The following is a 17,557-nucleotide window of genomic DNA, read 5'->3' as shown; positions in this document are numbered from 1 at the left end:
AACGGGTTCAAGTATCGTTCTAATTTTTGGAGCATAGAAACACGAAGTTACAAGCTGTCAGAAAATGTCAAAGACGGCGAGTTGCTAAATTTTTCTAAAAAGATATGGTGAAAATAAGAAAAGGGGATCAAGTATCCCCACTCTCCCCTACTGTTCGATAAAAATGTACATACCTACTGAATATTCTCCAGAACCAGCTCTCTGAATCTCATTGAGTCTTTTCCTCTCCTTGGAGAAGTACAACAAGATGATCAGTTTGCAGTAGGTATAAACCGTATAAACAGTCTACCACTGAGCACTAGAATATCAGTTTAGTAACGATCGTCGTCGGTTCAAAAACGGTACCACGAACCATGGAATCCAGAGGTGATATTTTTAGCAATTGCTTCAGTGCATCCGGTGCAAAGTGTTTGTGTTCGATTTCATCAAAACCCACTATCGTTAACGTTTTTTGATTTGGCTAAAAATTGGTGTAATCTGATCGGTGACTTATTTTATGCAAAACCAAAGTTAACTGCAAGATGGTAGTGAAATTGGAAAATCCCCCGTGAAAAAATAAACAAAAACGAATAAATTAACTACGATGGGTATTCACCATGTTGAGTGAACTTACCGGTTTCAGAACAGCACTCATAAACATAAACATAGCTCATCGTTAAACGGTTTCTTTAATGATAACGATTCTTTTTCAACAATATTCTCATAAACAGGGCGGGTTCAACTGATTTTAACAGTTCTGGGCGCAGTGATAATCCCGTTGATTTCTGCGGTTGGTGAGGGTAAGTGTTTTTTTTTTTATATTCAGTCTATCCATCAATCATGCTTTATGCGACAAGCTGCGAGGAACATGGATAGAATGTTTAATTCGAACAGATTTTATTTGAATTTCAACTTAAACAAACGTAACGTAACGTAATTGACCATACAAAGCAATGATAAGCGATGATTTATGCAAGACAAGACAAAGCGATTAGAAAGTTTAAATCAAATCGTAAGAAATAATTTCTATCAATGTTTGTATGTGTTGTCTTATTTGTTGTGACGAACAATACGCCTGTTGAACTTTTTTTTTCTTCTTATTGGTTAATATTTTTTTTAGCTTTTGGTAGACTCATTCTAACTTTGAAATTTTGTGTATTGTATCATTCGGCTATTTCGGGTCAGAAAGTCGTCGTTGTCTGGCTTAAATTATAAGAAATAAATTTTTTTTTGGCGTCAGCTCAGAAAAATGGTGTTAAAAGATTACTACCTCGATTTTTGGCAAAACAAAATATCCGCCTTCGAAACACTTTAAAAGTGTTTTAAAAATAAAATTGTAAGACCTTGAAATAATTTGCAGCTAATATTTTCAAGGGTTTGAATTTGAGTATTATCTCTAGATTCTACTTTTGAATTTTATGGGATTGTTAATCCAAATATAATCCAAAAACTTATGATCCTAAACTGATACTAAAATAACAATTTAGCATTTGAAACCAGCCGAAATCTTTCTTTGTAAATTCATGCTTGTAATGTTCGTTGAGTTGTTTTACTTAATTTCTTCATAACATTTGTCATTTAATACAGGTTCATTTAATAAAGGATCTTAATTTGCGTTACGAATTTTAAATCTGAAAAAAAAACTTACTCTTACATTTAGAATCTTTATCTGAATCTAAAACCGGAATTTAAATTCAAAAACATGAAACCATCAAATTTGTTTATTTTCATCAACAGATCACATATTGATCCAAATGATAGGCTAAAAATTAAAGACAAACTACAATTACGCGGAATTTACTCTATACTATACTTAATGCACTTAGGATTCTTCTTCGGAACAATTTTCTCGAAACGTCAAAATCAAAATGATCGGAGAAGCGGTTAAACGTCCTGATTACACCAATTAGCGCTGTATTAGCTCCGTAGTTATTCTGTCGGAGACAGGGGCGGTCCTAGAGCTGGCTCTTGGGGGGGGGGTGATTTTCCAAATTTTGAAAAATCAGTCAATAACGAAAATATATTGCGAAAAAAAAACGTTCATTTGGAGAGTGCGAATGGGGGGAAGGGGGGAGGGGGGTTATTGTGCAGTTTCAAATGAGACTTTAATATTTGCTACACACCAGACCCGTGCAATGGACACGGGATTTCGAATTTCAAATTTTGTTAGAAATTATAAAATACCATAAAAAAGGACAATAATAAGCAAATTGATTTCCAAAACCATATTGAAACCCATAATCATCACACAAACTCGAAAAAAATACTGATACGAATCAAAATATATCAGAATCAAAATTTCAAATCAATTTTATTTCCGGTTAGTCATTAATAATTCATTCGAAATGTTGATACTTATTCTGAACAAAAAAAAATCAAGCAAGTATTTTCAAAACATCAAAAACGGAATGCGAATTAAAAATTGGAATAAAGCCAGAATTTGCAGCTTCGGGCATGACAATCAGTGCACATAAGAAGAATAGATAAAATATAACACCAGATTTGATAAGAAATTAAACTCGAATTCTTACAAAAAATCAGATCAGGTCAGAATATTTAATTGATAATAATGTAAAATATCAACCATATTAATTTACATTTCTTTTCTTCAATTTTAATTTTAGTTTCGGTTGAAAAATTCCTCTGTAATGTCATCCATTTGAAATACTATTCAATCACAATTTGAAATGTGAATTATCGACGAGGAAATTATATCCATTTTGAACTTCAGAGAATTTACTCGAAATTAGTAGATGATTATTTTAAAAATTAAAATAATTGATTCTATCGATTTATCAAGTTTATAACTTTATGTATTTAAAATACAACAACAATTCATCATCACTGACAAAGTACGATTCGGGGAATGGAAGAGTTCTTGAATGGTCAAACACGAAACTGATCCCTTTTATTTATTCATTTATTCATTTGTTTATTTTTTTTATCCATGAGGAATGAATTGATGACATGTGATTTAAATGCTTCTTATAAAATTCTACTTTCTCATTTTCAATATCCATACATTTCTAACTTTCTATTTGACAAGAATTTTCATAATGTTGAAATGTTCTAAGTTATGTTCTTTTAATTTTCATCGATAAGGTCGATAAATAAAATTAACAAACAAAATCACGGTGATTAACTCTTCATAAATATGAATATAATATGAAGGTTAAAAAGATTAGTTAATAACATTGGAAAATGATTTTTCTAATAAAAACGTCTTTCCAAAATAATGCAAGAGATAGCATTTTGGTGTCTATGTTTTAATGATTGATTTACTAGAACTCGTACTTCAACTAGATTTTGTTTATCACCTCTCGTTTTGGTGATATGGAGTTTATATAGAGTTTTAAAAAGAATCAGTTTTGAGTAACATTAATCATTGATAATTGATGAACTTACAAATTAACATGAAAAAAAAACTGATTCTGAACTTGTTTATTATATTTCATTCAATAAAGAAATACTACTTTCATGATGATGAATGATCTTAAAAAAATCTACAGTGTTTAATAATGCAAACACAAGAATTCCTGACATTATTGACTAAAGAAAGTTGTAAAAAACAAATCTGAAAAACGATTTGGTTTCTACTTGGAGAAATATCTTAAATCCTATGTAGTCATTACTTCTTTAAACATTCGTTGAAAGTCTATTTTTTTACAAGATTGGGAACAGTAAATAAACAGAAAACTTAAATTTAAAAAATTTCACAGAAGTCAACATTACTTGCGTTCTTGAGGATAGAAATGTGATATGAACCATAAGGGTTCGAATTTTTATTGTAATGTTTAAAAGTTTTGTCAGAAAAGTGCAGAATTTTCTTGAATAATGTTTAACCTATTTGAAAATAATTTAGGGCACCAACATAAATCAAAATTAGCTCTTAAACTCTTTTCATTTAAAAAAGTTTTAATTCTGTGGCTATGTGAATTTAAAAAAACCCTTTTGAATGTGGAGTTGAACATTTAGATAAAAAATAGAGGCTGAAATTGGGTTCTTGAAAAAATATTTCATATCAGCATAAAATTTGTATTGATTCAAACCATTTTTTGGATTTATGTGATAAATCATCAAAGCAATGGATTAATTTGATTAGATATAATTTAAAAAAAAAACAATATTTCACGACCATGATGCACGCTGCTTCTTCTCTTCCCTTATAAATTTCATTTAAATTAATTAGAGGTTTATATTTAAAAAAAAGTTAGATATTAGAGAAGTTTAACAAACTTTCTTACATACTTATTTTGATATCCTTTTAAGTAGCATAAACATCCTTTTATAAAACAATCTGCGAATCTTTAATATTTACTGCGATCGATTGTTGAAAACAAGGCAATTTTCGTCATTTGTATATTGAGCAGTTTAAAAATTATCAATTTAAGAACTCTTCAAAAAACCTTCTGAGATAAATGTAATTTTACAAATGAAAAAATACACACATGTGAAAAAATCTCAAGTTATCTACAATATTTTAACATCACCGTAAAACTCTCACCAAAATTTTAGTGATTCTCGTTTTCCATCAATACCTTTTGAAATCCAAACATTTATTTGAGATTGTGTTAACAATTGCTATGAATTAAAAACTGAATGTTTTATTATTTTTCAGAAGTATATTGCTGAATCGTGATTCGAAAAAACTAATTAATATAAACTCTTGTTTCGATTATTCTTAAACAAAATCATTAAAATCAAATTCTTAGGTTTGCAACTCTCGGAACTTTATTTTTATTTGTTTTCTCTTAATGCAGCTCTCATAGATTTTTAAATTTATTGTATTTGAATCGAAAGATACAGTTATAAATTTGAAACGAATGATAAGGTAAAAAAGTGAAAAATAGTATTTTTGCTTCATGCATTTAATATTTTCAAACATCATGTATAATTTAAAATGAAATAAAAAATAACAAATGGTTCATTTCTTATAGCTTATACTATTTATCAATGAAAAGTCCTTGTTCTCGAGAAAATAGTCGAGTTATGACGGGATATTATTATCACTGGTTTTATCTCATCTGGGAAAAATTGATACATAGGCATTTGTTTTAAAACCTGTTTTTGGAGGAATATTCCTGAACTCAATTTTTATCAGGTTTTGTTCATCACCTCTAATTTAAGAAGTAGTATTTTTGGTATTTTTAGAAAATTTAATAGATATGATTGTATAAAAATCTATAAAAGATTCGTATATGGTCAGCGCAATTTAGAATTCAACACTGTTGGTGCCATAACAAAAGTAATTTGGTGAAAATTGGTCTAGGGGATTGCAAGTTACAGCGGTATTAGTTTGACGGACCGATTTTTTTTCCAATTTTAAGAAGTTAAGAAATTAATAAATTCTTTTATTTAACAATCACCCCCACGGAGTGGAAAATTTTGAAAATTCCATAGAACATTCACTAGGAAATGTTCGAACTTTTCATAGAAATTCTAGCGTTTGCGAGTATTTTGTAACGGTTTTTTGCCGATTGGGGGGGGGTGATCACCCCGATCACCCCCCCCATAGGACCGCGCCTGGTCGGAGAGGAGCAAAGAGCTAAAGATTACGATTCCTCAAGCCTCGGGATCGTACGCTAAGTTGGAGTGCTTCTAGCAGTGCAGGGCAGTCGGTTCTCGACGAAAGCAGATCGGCAACAATAGAGTTCGAAATTCGAATTTTAGTGCTATCAGAATCTAGAATCCTCATCTCAAACCTGAATCTGAAATCTGGATCTGAAATCTGAATCTAAATTCTGAATTTGAAATCAAAGTCTGAAATCTGAAATCCAATCACTAATTTAATAATCTAGTGTCAAATATCCAAACTAACTATGTCCAATTGAAATTTAAATCTTAAACCTGATGCCGACTGAGAAATTAGAATCCCCAATAAAAAAAATCTGAATCTGTATCTCAATATATTTTTTTTTAATAAAAAAAAAATATTTTACAAAAATCAATTGGAAACAGCTTTTGAACGACGTTGTTTTTTCTCGGAATTCTCTACCCAAATCGAGATTATTTCATTTTTATTTATTTCCATGGCTTTCCGCCCAACGACACAGCCTGATAAATAATAGATTGTGAATGTTAATTCATTCATTCATAGTTTCATGAAATAAATACATTTATTATTGTAATTGGAAACTAAAACATTTGAAAATTAATGTATGTATCGCAAAACGGGGTAATATTGATCAATTTTTTCAATATTTTTCGGTTTAGGAGAATGTGACAGTACTGGACTTCTATGAACGCAAAACATGGTTTTATTAGGCTACTTTAAATTTGATTTAAAAATCGATTTCGTCTCTGTTTAGAATTAGATGCTGTGGGGTAAATTTGATCCGTCTCTATTTTGACGGTTTTAACAAGATATCTTGATCATAAGGGATACAAAACACCTTCATAAGATTTTTTTGCGGTCCAAAATAAAAACAACAACACGGCCCTTAATGTGTTAAGTCCGAAAAACAATTAAAATCAAAATATGGACAATGATGTTGCATAAATTAAGGAGCTAAATTTTTTAACATCCCAAGCAACCAAAAGCCACATATTTACATGAATGAAGGCATTGAAAGTTACATATTGGCTGACAAAGAGAATAAACTGCCTAATTCCCTTTAGTGAACTTTATGTACTCATTAATGAACTTGAAAGTTGCAAAAGTGATTAATATGTGCGTTGTATGTGGCTTGTTTTGCCCAATCCCCATGAGTGAACTATATGTACTCATTAACGAACTTGAAAGTTGCAAAAGTGATCTATACGTACGTTATACGGGACTTAAAGGTCACATAAAGGGCCCAAAAGTGCTCAAAACGGGATTTGGTAAGTCAAAAAAAGTGCATTGATATACTTTCAAAATCAAATCACCACTTCGAGTTTTAGTTTCAGTTAGGACAACATCTAGACGTTGTCTTGTGGTAGCGTACTCGATTCTCACCACGAAGGTCGGGGTTCGATCCCCAAGCCGGGCAAGTTTTTTTTTTTAATAAGTAATTTAGTAATTGAGTGACCATTCTGATGCGATATTTGTAGAAAATGTAGGAAAAAAGCAATTGAGCAATTGGTCGAGTTTGGAATCCGGAGCGTGGCATCATGGCGGCACCGGTACAGAACACAGTAAATAATCAAGAGAAGGTGATATGAACCAAAGTCAAGGGTTCAGTTGAGATAGAGAGCAATTTTATGCTCATTTTGCGATTTTTTGGAAGCTGAATTAGATGTCCGCTCGAAGCTGAATAGAAGATCATTAAGACTTGTTTTACAACTTAAAAGTATCAATAAGAACCTCAATTTTGAGCTGCATAGAACGTACTTCATATCAATTCTTGGGCTGAGTAAGCGTTTTTGTGTTTTATGGGACTTTTGGTTGCTTGGGATTACTTACAAAATTTTAACTACGAAAAAAAATATTTTTTTGCTTTCATTCATTTTCCTACGCCCTTGCACTATTGCTCTTTATTTTTTTCCTTCGCACTTCACCATTTGATAGGGTTTCTAGCCTTTTGTCCTAGAATGACTTACCTTTGGAAAATGTCCCTATTTTTGAATATCAAAAATTTACCTCAAAATACAACAAAAACTACACCAAAACGATACATTTACTAAGGGAAAAAGTAGAACTCTTAAATAAATTAACCTGTTGCTTCTAAACGCTTTGATTTCTCAGGAAGGGTGTTTGTTTGCGAGCCTTCGACAGAATAGATGTTTCCAGATTTTGAAATAACATTTTTACTTACATTTGAAATTTTCAAAGTTTTTCCCAATTTGAAACTCATCTTACAGGTTTTTAAACGTAGAGAAAGAATGGCTATTGTGCATTAAACAATGCCAGAACACCTACTTCCGACATTATATTTCTTTGTCAGAATTAAGTTCGAAAGTTTATAGTAATTTTTTCCCATGTGATCATCATCATTTTCATGTATATTTAAGTCAATACCCCTATTACTTATTTATTTTTTATTTACATAGTATTCCGTCTCACGACATAACTTGACGAACATAATTCCTAAAGTTCACTCGCTCCATGGCAACCGTTTTCCAATTTCTCGGGCACCCTAGGTTCGCCAGATCACGCTCCACTTGGTCTAACCACCTCGCTCGTGGCACCCCCGCTCGTCTTGTTCCTACCGGATTAGTAGTGAAGACCTGTTTTGCAGGACAGTCGCCCGGCATTCTCGCAACATGTCCCGCCCAGCGTATCCGACTAGCCTTTACCACCTTCTGGATACTGGGTTTGCCGTAGAGTCGCGCGAGCTCGTGATTTATCCTTCGCCTCCACACTCCGATCTCCTCGTCGCTCGAATACTCCCAGTGTACGCAGGTCCTTCTCGAGCAATATCCATGTCTCGTGCCTGTAGAGAACAACCGGTCTAATGAGCGTCATATACAGATTACACTTCGTGCGAGGGCTAAGTCTTCTCGACTGCAGTTGCTTGTAGAGTCCATAGTAGGCACGACTTCCGCTGATAATTCGCCTCCGGAACTCACGGCTGGTGTCATTGTCTGCGATCACCAGTGAGCCGAGATAGACAAAGTCTTCGACTATCTCCAGCTCGTCGCCGTCGATCGTGACCTTGTTATTACTGAACAAGCGGGTTCGGTCGGTCTCTGATCCGCAGGTCAGCATGTACTTCGCCTTGGACGTATTTATCATCAACCCAATCCTTCCTGCTTCGCGTTTCAGTTTACGGTAGACTATATCAATGTCATCGGCAAAGCAGATAAGTTGACTAGATCTGTTGAAAATCTTGCCCCGCATTTCGCCCACCGCTCATCGAATAACACCTTCTAGTGCCACGTCGAACATCGTGCAGGATAGACCATCACCTTGTCGAAGCCCCCTGCGCAATTCGAATGAACTCGACAATTCACCCGAAATCCGCACACAGCACTGCGTTCCATCCATCGTCGCGTTGATCAGTCTGATCAGCTTCCCGGAAAAGCCGTTCTCGTTCATGATTTTCCATAGCTCGTTACGGTCGATCGTGTCGTATGCGGCTTTGAAGTCGATGAATAGATGGTGCGTAGGGACTTGGCGTTCCCGGCATTTTTGGAGGATTTGCCGTAATGTGAATATCTGGTCCGTCGTTGACCGTCCCTGCATGAATTTGGCCTGATGACTTCCCGCGAATCTATTTGCTTGTGGCGTTGGGCGGCGGAGTAGGATTCGGGGCAGTCCAATTTGTCGCCCTTCTTGTAGATGGGGCATATAACCCCCTGCTTCCACTCCTCCGGCAGCTGTTCCATGTCCCAGATCCGGACTATCAATCGGTGTTGGCAATCGACCAACTTGTCCGGGCCCATTTTGATGAGTTCAGCTGCGATGCCTGCGATTCCCAGCCGACTTGTTTCTATTCAGCTGGCGAATGGCTTCCTTAACTTCACTCATCGTTGGGAGTGGCTCCTCTACGTCGTTGGCTACGCCGGCGATGTACCTTCCATCACCGTCTTGATCTCCTGCATGTGCGCCGTTCAGGTGTTCATCGAAGTGCTGCTTCCACCTTTTGATCACCTCACGACTGTTTGTCAGGATGCCCCCGTCCTTATCCCGGCACATTTCGGCTTGCGGCACGAAGCCTTTGCGGGATGCGTTGAGTTTCTGATAGAACTTTCGTGTTTCTTGGGAGCGATGCAGCTGCTTCAACTCCTCGAGCTCCTCCTCCTCCTCTAGGCGGGGCTTTTTTTCCTGGAAAATTCGGACTCGCTGCCTCTTCCGCTGTTGGTGATTTTCCACATTTCGACGGGTGCCTCTTTGCACTACTGCCGCCCGCGCGGCATTCTTTTCGTCCATCACCCTCCTACAATCCTCGTCGAACCAGTCGTTCCGTCGAGTTCGCTCCACATAACCGATGAGCTCTCCGCAGCACTGTTGATGGCTATCTTGATGGTATCCCAACAGTCCATGAGAGGGGCTTCGCCCTCTGCCGGCAGCGCTGCTTCGATCGATTGCGCGTAGTCTGCCGCAACCTCAGGTTGCTTCAGTCGTGCGATATTTAACCGAGGCGGGCGCCGGTTTCGTGTGTTGTTCACTACGGAGAGTTTTGGGCGCATCTTCACCATCACCAGATAATGATCTGACTCGATTTTGGCGCCTCGACAGGATCTGACGTCGATGATGTCCGAGAAGTGCCGGCAGTCAATCAAAACGTAGTCGATCTGTGATAGCGTTTGGTACGGTGATCTCCAGGTGTACTTGTGTGGAAGGCGGTGCTGGAAAAAGGTACTACGGCCATTCGTTTGGAGGCGGCGAAATCAATAAGTCTGTGCCGTTTTCGTTGGTTAGCTGGTGCGCACTGAACCTTCCAATTGTCGGTTTGAATTCCTCCTCCTGGCTGACCTGAGCATTAAAATCCCCGATGACGATCTTGATATCATGTTTTGGGCAACGGTCGTATTCACGCTCCAGCTGCGCGTTAAATTCGTCGTTGTCGTCACCGGTACTTCCAAGGTGAGGGCTGTGCACGTTGATGATGCTGATGTTGAAGAACCGGCCCTTGATTCTTAACCGGCACATTAGTGAGTTGATCGGCCACCACCCGATCACGCGCTTTTGCATCTTTCCCATCACTATAAAAGCTTTTCCAAGCTCGTGTGTGTTGCCGCAGCTCTGGTAGATGGCACGACCATCTGGTTACGTTCGTACCGTGGAGCCCTTCCAGCATAACTCCTGCAGTGCTACGATGTCGAATTTGCGGCACTTCAATTCGTTGGAGAGCACGTGAGTACTGCCCACAAAATGTAGAGATCGTCAGTTCCATGTTCTAAGTTTCAAATTGCTAGTCCCTTTTCGTTGCGTGGGTCTTTGCTTATTTCCATCCGAAATTTGTTGTTCGTTGCTTATGTTTTTTGTAGTCACGGGCTCGCAAGGCACTCCACACGCCGCCCCAGACATGAAGAACAGAGGCGTACGAAGCCCCCTAACTCAGTCTGCATGCGACCAATGCATCCACCGGGGTTGGGTACCTGATCTCCGCTAAGGTTGCTCGCACCCCAGCTAGCACCACGGGGAGGTAGAGAATCGGAGTTGCAAACAAGAGGTGATATGGCCACTACCCGAAAATTGGATGTATGGGGTCTCGAGTTGCACATTGTCTACCGTTCACTAGCCAATACCAAGTCAGTACTCCTAACAGGGTCTTAAAAAAATACACTTGGAAAATTTGATAAGAAGAAGAAGGGAAGAAGAAAGGAATACCTAGTTTTGTCGCAATTTTTGACATATAAACAATACATTAATACTCTGCATCGTTGAATACTTCATCATATTTTATCCATCCAAACAAAAGTTAAACACCAAACAAAGTGTTGCATTTTTTCCGAATACAGTCCTCATTTTGAAACCCTGCCGTTGCTTTATGATACCCTAATACTTTCATTCATATTTCAGTTGAAAAGCCGCGACTTGTTTGCCACTACACCACATGGTCCCAAGGTAGAGCTGGAAGTGCATCGTACCGCATTGAAGATGTCCCGGGTCAGTTGTGTACCCATGTAGTGTACAATTTCATCGGTATCAACGAGGACACCTTCGAGGTGGAGCATCTACAACCCGAAATTGACATAGTTCAAAATGGATTTGGCCGTTTTACCGATCTGAAGAAAGACTTTCCTCACCTGAAGACGATGGTTGCCGTTGGAGGTTGGGGACATGGTGGTGCCAAGTTCAGTCGAATGGCCGCTTGACGGCAGCGCCGGCAGAAATTTGTAGCTAGTGTGGTCCAGTTCCTAGATCATTACGGGTTTGATGGATTGGAACTGGTGTGGTTGTACCCAGGTAATCCGGAGCGCGGTGGGAATTCCAACGATAAGGATAACTTCATCTATCTGGTCGAAGAATTGGCGCGAGCTTTCCGTAAGGTCGGAAAAGGCTGGGAAGTGTCAATCCAGGTTCCGGCAGATAAATCCAGACTCAATGCAGGTTACGAAATTGACGCGTTATGCGAGTAAGTTTTATAAAATTTGGATAATCTATATTGTAGTAGCTAAGATATTTTTTTTTTCTTTTCAAAGTGCTGCTGATTTTGTGCATCTGATCGGATACGACATGAGAGGCTGGTGGAACAATTTTGCAGACGTTCACAGTCCAATGGCGAATCGTCCACACGACACGGGTAATTTCCGAAACATCAACGTGATGGACGGTGTCCAGGAATGGATGTCCAAGGGATGCAATCCAAACAAAATGGTTTTAGGTGTTTCTATGCTTGGCCGAACCTACATCTTGGCCAACTCGCAGGAAAACGGCTTGGGTGCACAAACGACTGGTCCTGGACCAGCTGGTCGATACACGCACGAGGCGGGATACGTTGGATATTGCGAAATTTGTCAGAAATTCAAAACTCCTCGGGCAAACTGGCAAAAACGGTGGGATGATGTTGGCCAATGTCCTTACACTTATCAAGGACGCGAATGGATCGGTTACGAAAACGAACAATCATTGAATGTAAAAATGGAATTTGTCAAGCAGAAAAGACTTGCTGGCATGTATGCTTTTTCGTTAGATCTGGATGACTACCAAGGAGATTGCGGTGGAGAGAATTATCCTTTGACTAAAGCGCTTTTCAAACTCGTAGAAAATACCATTTTAGACGATGATATTGGTACCATTTTCGAAAGACCGTGGGAGCAAAATTAACAGTATCGAATAAAGATAATCGATTTCAGTAAACCACAAAAAAATAAAACTCACTTTTTGCCATCCGAAAGCGAGCCAATAATTTATAACAGGGACGAATAACGCACATTTCATATATTTAGGGCTTGTGATATAGCTCAGTTGGCAAGTCTGTTGTCTTCTGAGCCGATGTCCACGAGTTCGAGCCCAAGAGTAAACATCGAACACAGTTGTACCGGATAAGTTTTTCAATAACGATCCGCCAACTGCAACGTTGATAGAGTCGCGAATGCCATAAAGATGGTAAAACGACTATAATCGAAACAAAAAAAAACATTTCATATAACGTTTATCTATTCAACATTGTGAGATGAGTATCAAGGCTTGTTTCCTGAGGTGACTCGATCTCTGGAATATTTTACAAAGATCTAAATATTCTAGAAAAATGTGCCAAAAACAGCAAAACAACTTTGCTAAAAAATATAGGTATATATATAATAAAACTAGCTGATCCCATACGAACTCCGTTTCGCTTTCAACTTGTAATATGTCATGAACAGTTTGTATGAAAGCCAATTGCCAAGCATTTTCCAGATGCACTTCTGAATTCATTGTTAAGTAATAATTGCAAAAATATTGGTCGATCACTTTGTCTGTCGTCTGCTACTAAATTTGAAATCAGAAATCCTTTGACCATGCCAAAAAATCACGTGTATAAATTTCGATTCGATCATTGCATAACAACGCAATTATTGCCAAAAAGTTAAACCCCTTTCGGGGGCTCTTATACAATCTTTGATGACTGAAATCGATTGCCCTTCCCTCAAAACTCCCGTGTGCAAATTTTCAAAGCAATCCATTGTATAATAACGTCAATATTGCTAAAAACAGTGAAGAATTAATTTATATGGACGACCCCTTTTGTCGACCCCTGGCAAAACATTTGACATCTGAAATCGGTTGGTCGTCCCTGAAAACTACCGTGTGCAAATTTTCATCCCAATCCGATGTAAAATAACGACGATATTGCAAAAATACTGAAATGGACGACTATAATTATATGGACGACCCCCTTTGCCGGCCCCTTACACTGAATTTAATACCTGAAATACATTGCTCATCCCTCAAAACTCTCGTGAACCAATTTTCGTCTGAATCCGATGTATAATAACGACAATATCGCATCAACAGTGAATAGTTAATATGGACGACCCCTGATTTTAGTTTTGATAAGTGAAATCAGTTGTTTGTCCCTAATAACTCCTATGTGCAAATTTTCACCCCAATCCGATGTATAAAAACGTCAATATCACTAAGATACTGAAAATTTAATATGGACGACCCCTTTTGCCGGCCCCTTACACTGAATTGGATACCTCAAATCGATTGCACGTCACTCAAAACGATCGTGTACCAATTTTCATCTGAATCCGATGTATAATAACATCAATATCGCAAAAACAGCGATCAGTTAATATGGACGACCCCTTTGGCTGACCCCTTACACAAAATTTGACACCTGAAATCGATTGCTCGTCTTTCAAAACACTCATGTGCAAATTTTAAACACGATCCGACGAAAAGTAACGTCAATATCGCGAAAACAATATTTGTGTTCTATGGGCGACCCCCTTCAGAAGGGGTCATCCGAAAATCTAAAAACATTTTTCATCCTTCCTGGTCCTAATGAGCATCCATGCCAAATTTCAGCTCTCTAGCCCTTAAGACGGCTGAGTCTATAGAGGACAAACAAACAAACAAACAAACAAACAAACAAACATACAGAAATTGCTTTTTATATATATATATATATAGATAAATATTTCGAAAGTAACCATCGAGTCACTATCTATCGCCCAGTAAAGTGGTTTTTCTACTTCAAACATGTGTGATAAATAAACGATTAGGGGAGAATGAGGATACTTGATCCCTGGGGATGTTTGATTCCTCAGCAAAATCTCGAAACTGGAATGTCTTACATAGATAAGCTGTTCTAGAAAAAATAATGAATGTGAAATAATAACTAATATGGCAAAAAAAGTCAATGGAACTTTAATCTTTAGATTTTGCATTTTGTTTGCCAAAGCTTTAGACACCTGGATTAAACAATCAAGTCTCCTAACTTCCAAAATATCACTTTTTGTTTAGTCCCTTCGCTTCTAGTTCATCTACGGGTTGATGTATCGATCTAACTTTGGTAGCATATAAACTTGAAATAACACACCGTCTGAAAAAGCAAAAGACGGTGATCTGCAAATTTTTTTCAAAAAGATATGATGAAAATGAGAAAAAAAAATCAAGTATCCCCATTCTCCCCTACAGATTTTTATGCATTTTCTATTCCAGTACCTTTCAAAATTGCTCTATTTTCAATAAAAAAAATTTGAGGAATGCGAATGATGTATACTTTTCAAAATAACTAACTTAACTTGCGGATGCTAAAGGGGTTCAATATCGCCCATTCGACTTTCGTACTTTCCTTTAGTCAAAATTTCCAGAGATGCGATTGGACATAGTTTCAGACGCCACACGAGCTTACGAACGGTGTTATAGTGCCTTTTTAAGCCCTAATTTCCCTATATTTTGTAAACAATCCAGAAAAAAAACTTATTTAGACTTGAAAACTTAGAACAAAAATAAACCTATTTTGTGTATTTTCTTCTGAGAAATCGAATGAAGGCTGTTTGAGCTACCGCACGTTTCGAAATTTGGAGTCATGGCTGTTTTTACCCTCAATTCCCCAACATTTATCAACTATTTAAGAAAAAAGCATTTTCGGACTTGAAAATTTTGAACCAAATTAGACATATCTTTTGTGATTTTTTTCGAGGAATCCAATGAAGCCTGTTGAGCTACCGCACGGATTGGAAACTGGAGTTATGGCTGTTTTACCCTCAATTCCCTTACATTTTCCAAATAGTCAGAAAAAGCATGTTCGGACTTGGAAATTTTGAATCAAATTAGACTTATCTTATGAGATTTTTTCCGAGGAATCCAATGAAGGCTGTTTGAGACAATTCACGCTTCAGAAAATGGTCTTATGGCTGTTTTACCCTCAATTTCCCTGTATTTTTCAATTATTTTAGAAAAAAAGCATGTTCGGACTTGAAAATTTTGAACCAAATGTAAAGTGTCTTATGTGATTTTTCCCGAGGAATCCAACGAAGCATATTTGAGCCACCTCAAGGTTTGAGAATGCGACAAAGCCTGTTTGAGCCACCGCACGCATTGCAAACGCGAGTTATGGCTGTTTTACCTTCAATTCCCTTACGTTTTTCAAATAGTTAAAAAAATACATATTTAGACTTCAAAATTTTGAATCAAATAAGACTTATCTTATGCAATTTTTTCCGAGGCTTCCATATGTCTTATTTGGTTCAGAATTTTCAAGTCCGAACATGCTTTTTCTGACTATTTAAAAATGTAAGGGAATTGAGGGTCAAACAGCCATATTTCCTGTTTCCAACGCTTGCGATGACTCAAACAGGCTTCGTTGCATTTTTCAGAAAAATCACACAAAATTCGTCCCATTTGGTTAAAAAAAAACTCAAGTCTTAACATGCTTTTTCTGATAAACTTGAAAAATGTTAAGAAATTGAGGGTACATGCCATAACTCCAGTTTCCGATCCGTGCGGTGGCTCAAATAGGCTTCGTTGGATTCCTTGGGAAAAATCAGACAAGATGCGTTACATTTTGTTCAAAATCATAGGCTCCAAAATGCGGTTTTCTTGAGTAATCAATTTAACTCTTTAAATAAGTTTTTGGGAGGTCAAGATATATTTAGTGAAAAATTTCCTTCTGAATTGTTGAAAAACTTATCTGTTCCATTTTCACATTTAGTTGTAATTTCCATATTCCACATTTAGTTTTAATTTTCGATTTTTTTCAGTCAGAGATTTTAATTTTTTAAGTATTTTTAATTAGTTTGTCTTTGTTTTTTCAACCTGAATTTTTTGTTTGGGAAAGATTATCCCTTGAATCCTATAAATGTGAAATTTTGGGTTCGAAAAATATAATATCTACATTTTGTCCTTGGAATCAATATTCAAATAGACGATGACCAAATATTCAGAGCTTAAAAATCGCGCTAAAAAATAAATAATGTTTGACTGTTTTTTCATTATTATTTTTAATAATCTTTCTTGAATCAATCATATTTTTCAATAATTTATGCAAAGATCGGAATATGATTCGGAGCAGCAGCTGTAAAGCTAAGCTTTTATGTGCAATGTAAAGAAAATTAGTATATGCTTCATGCTTTCAATATAACACAAAACTGGGAAATCCATATTTATATTTCTATCAGTTCCTTATTGAACACTCAAAGAATCACCTTTTAATCAACTTTTACAATGTCAGTTTAAATCTTTTAATGATGAATGGAAGTCTGAAATCTATTTTTTCAATTGGGTTTTAATTTCTTTATATTCTAATTCGCACTCTATTTCTGCTGTTTCTGAAAAATAGATTTCAAATTTGTAAAATAGACTCATAAAAATTTATTTTCTAGCAAATTTCTAGTTCTGAATAATAGTTTATCATTGATTTATCGGAAATCGCAATAATGTTAAACGTTGATTCTGATTTATTTTGAATCGTATCAGTTAATCTATTATTTTTTCTAGCATTTGTGATGATCAGACATGAGTAAGAAAACGGTTTTATTTATGAATGGAGCGACTGTCTAGGTTGATTTTTGGTGACGACTTTTTTACTAAAGTCTATTTCACTTAAAAAATCTAAACTGATAGTCGTTGAAAATCCTTAAAAAATAGGTGTTAGAAATCAATTTGCTTATTTGTTGTGCATTTTTGGTATTGTTATTATTCCTAGCTGACTTTGAATTTCGAAACCCCCCCCCCCCTCCCCCCATGGACGGGTCCTTCGCACGGGCCTGGAATTGAGGGTAAAAACAGTCATAACTCCAATTTCCGAAACGTGCGGTAGCTCAAACAGCCTCC

The 17,557-nt window shown here is 36.7% G+C and overlaps 1 pseudogene; it reads left to right on the top strand.

Annotated features, from left to right (window-relative positions):
* The first annotated feature begins 263 nt into the window (after positions 1 to 263).
* LOC129755948 (endochitinase-like) lies at positions 264 to 12,649 on the top strand (annotated as a pseudogene).
* The last annotated feature ends 4,908 nt before the right edge of the window (positions 12,650 to 17,557 follow it).

Source organism: Uranotaenia lowii, chromosome 1, assembly GCF_029784155.1.
Source record: "Uranotaenia lowii strain MFRU-FL chromosome 1, ASM2978415v1, whole genome shotgun sequence".
In the NCBI taxonomy this organism is placed as follows: domain Eukaryota; kingdom Metazoa; phylum Arthropoda; class Insecta; order Diptera; family Culicidae; genus Uranotaenia; species Uranotaenia lowii.
This window is presented reverse-complemented; position numbering and strand designations above follow the sequence as displayed.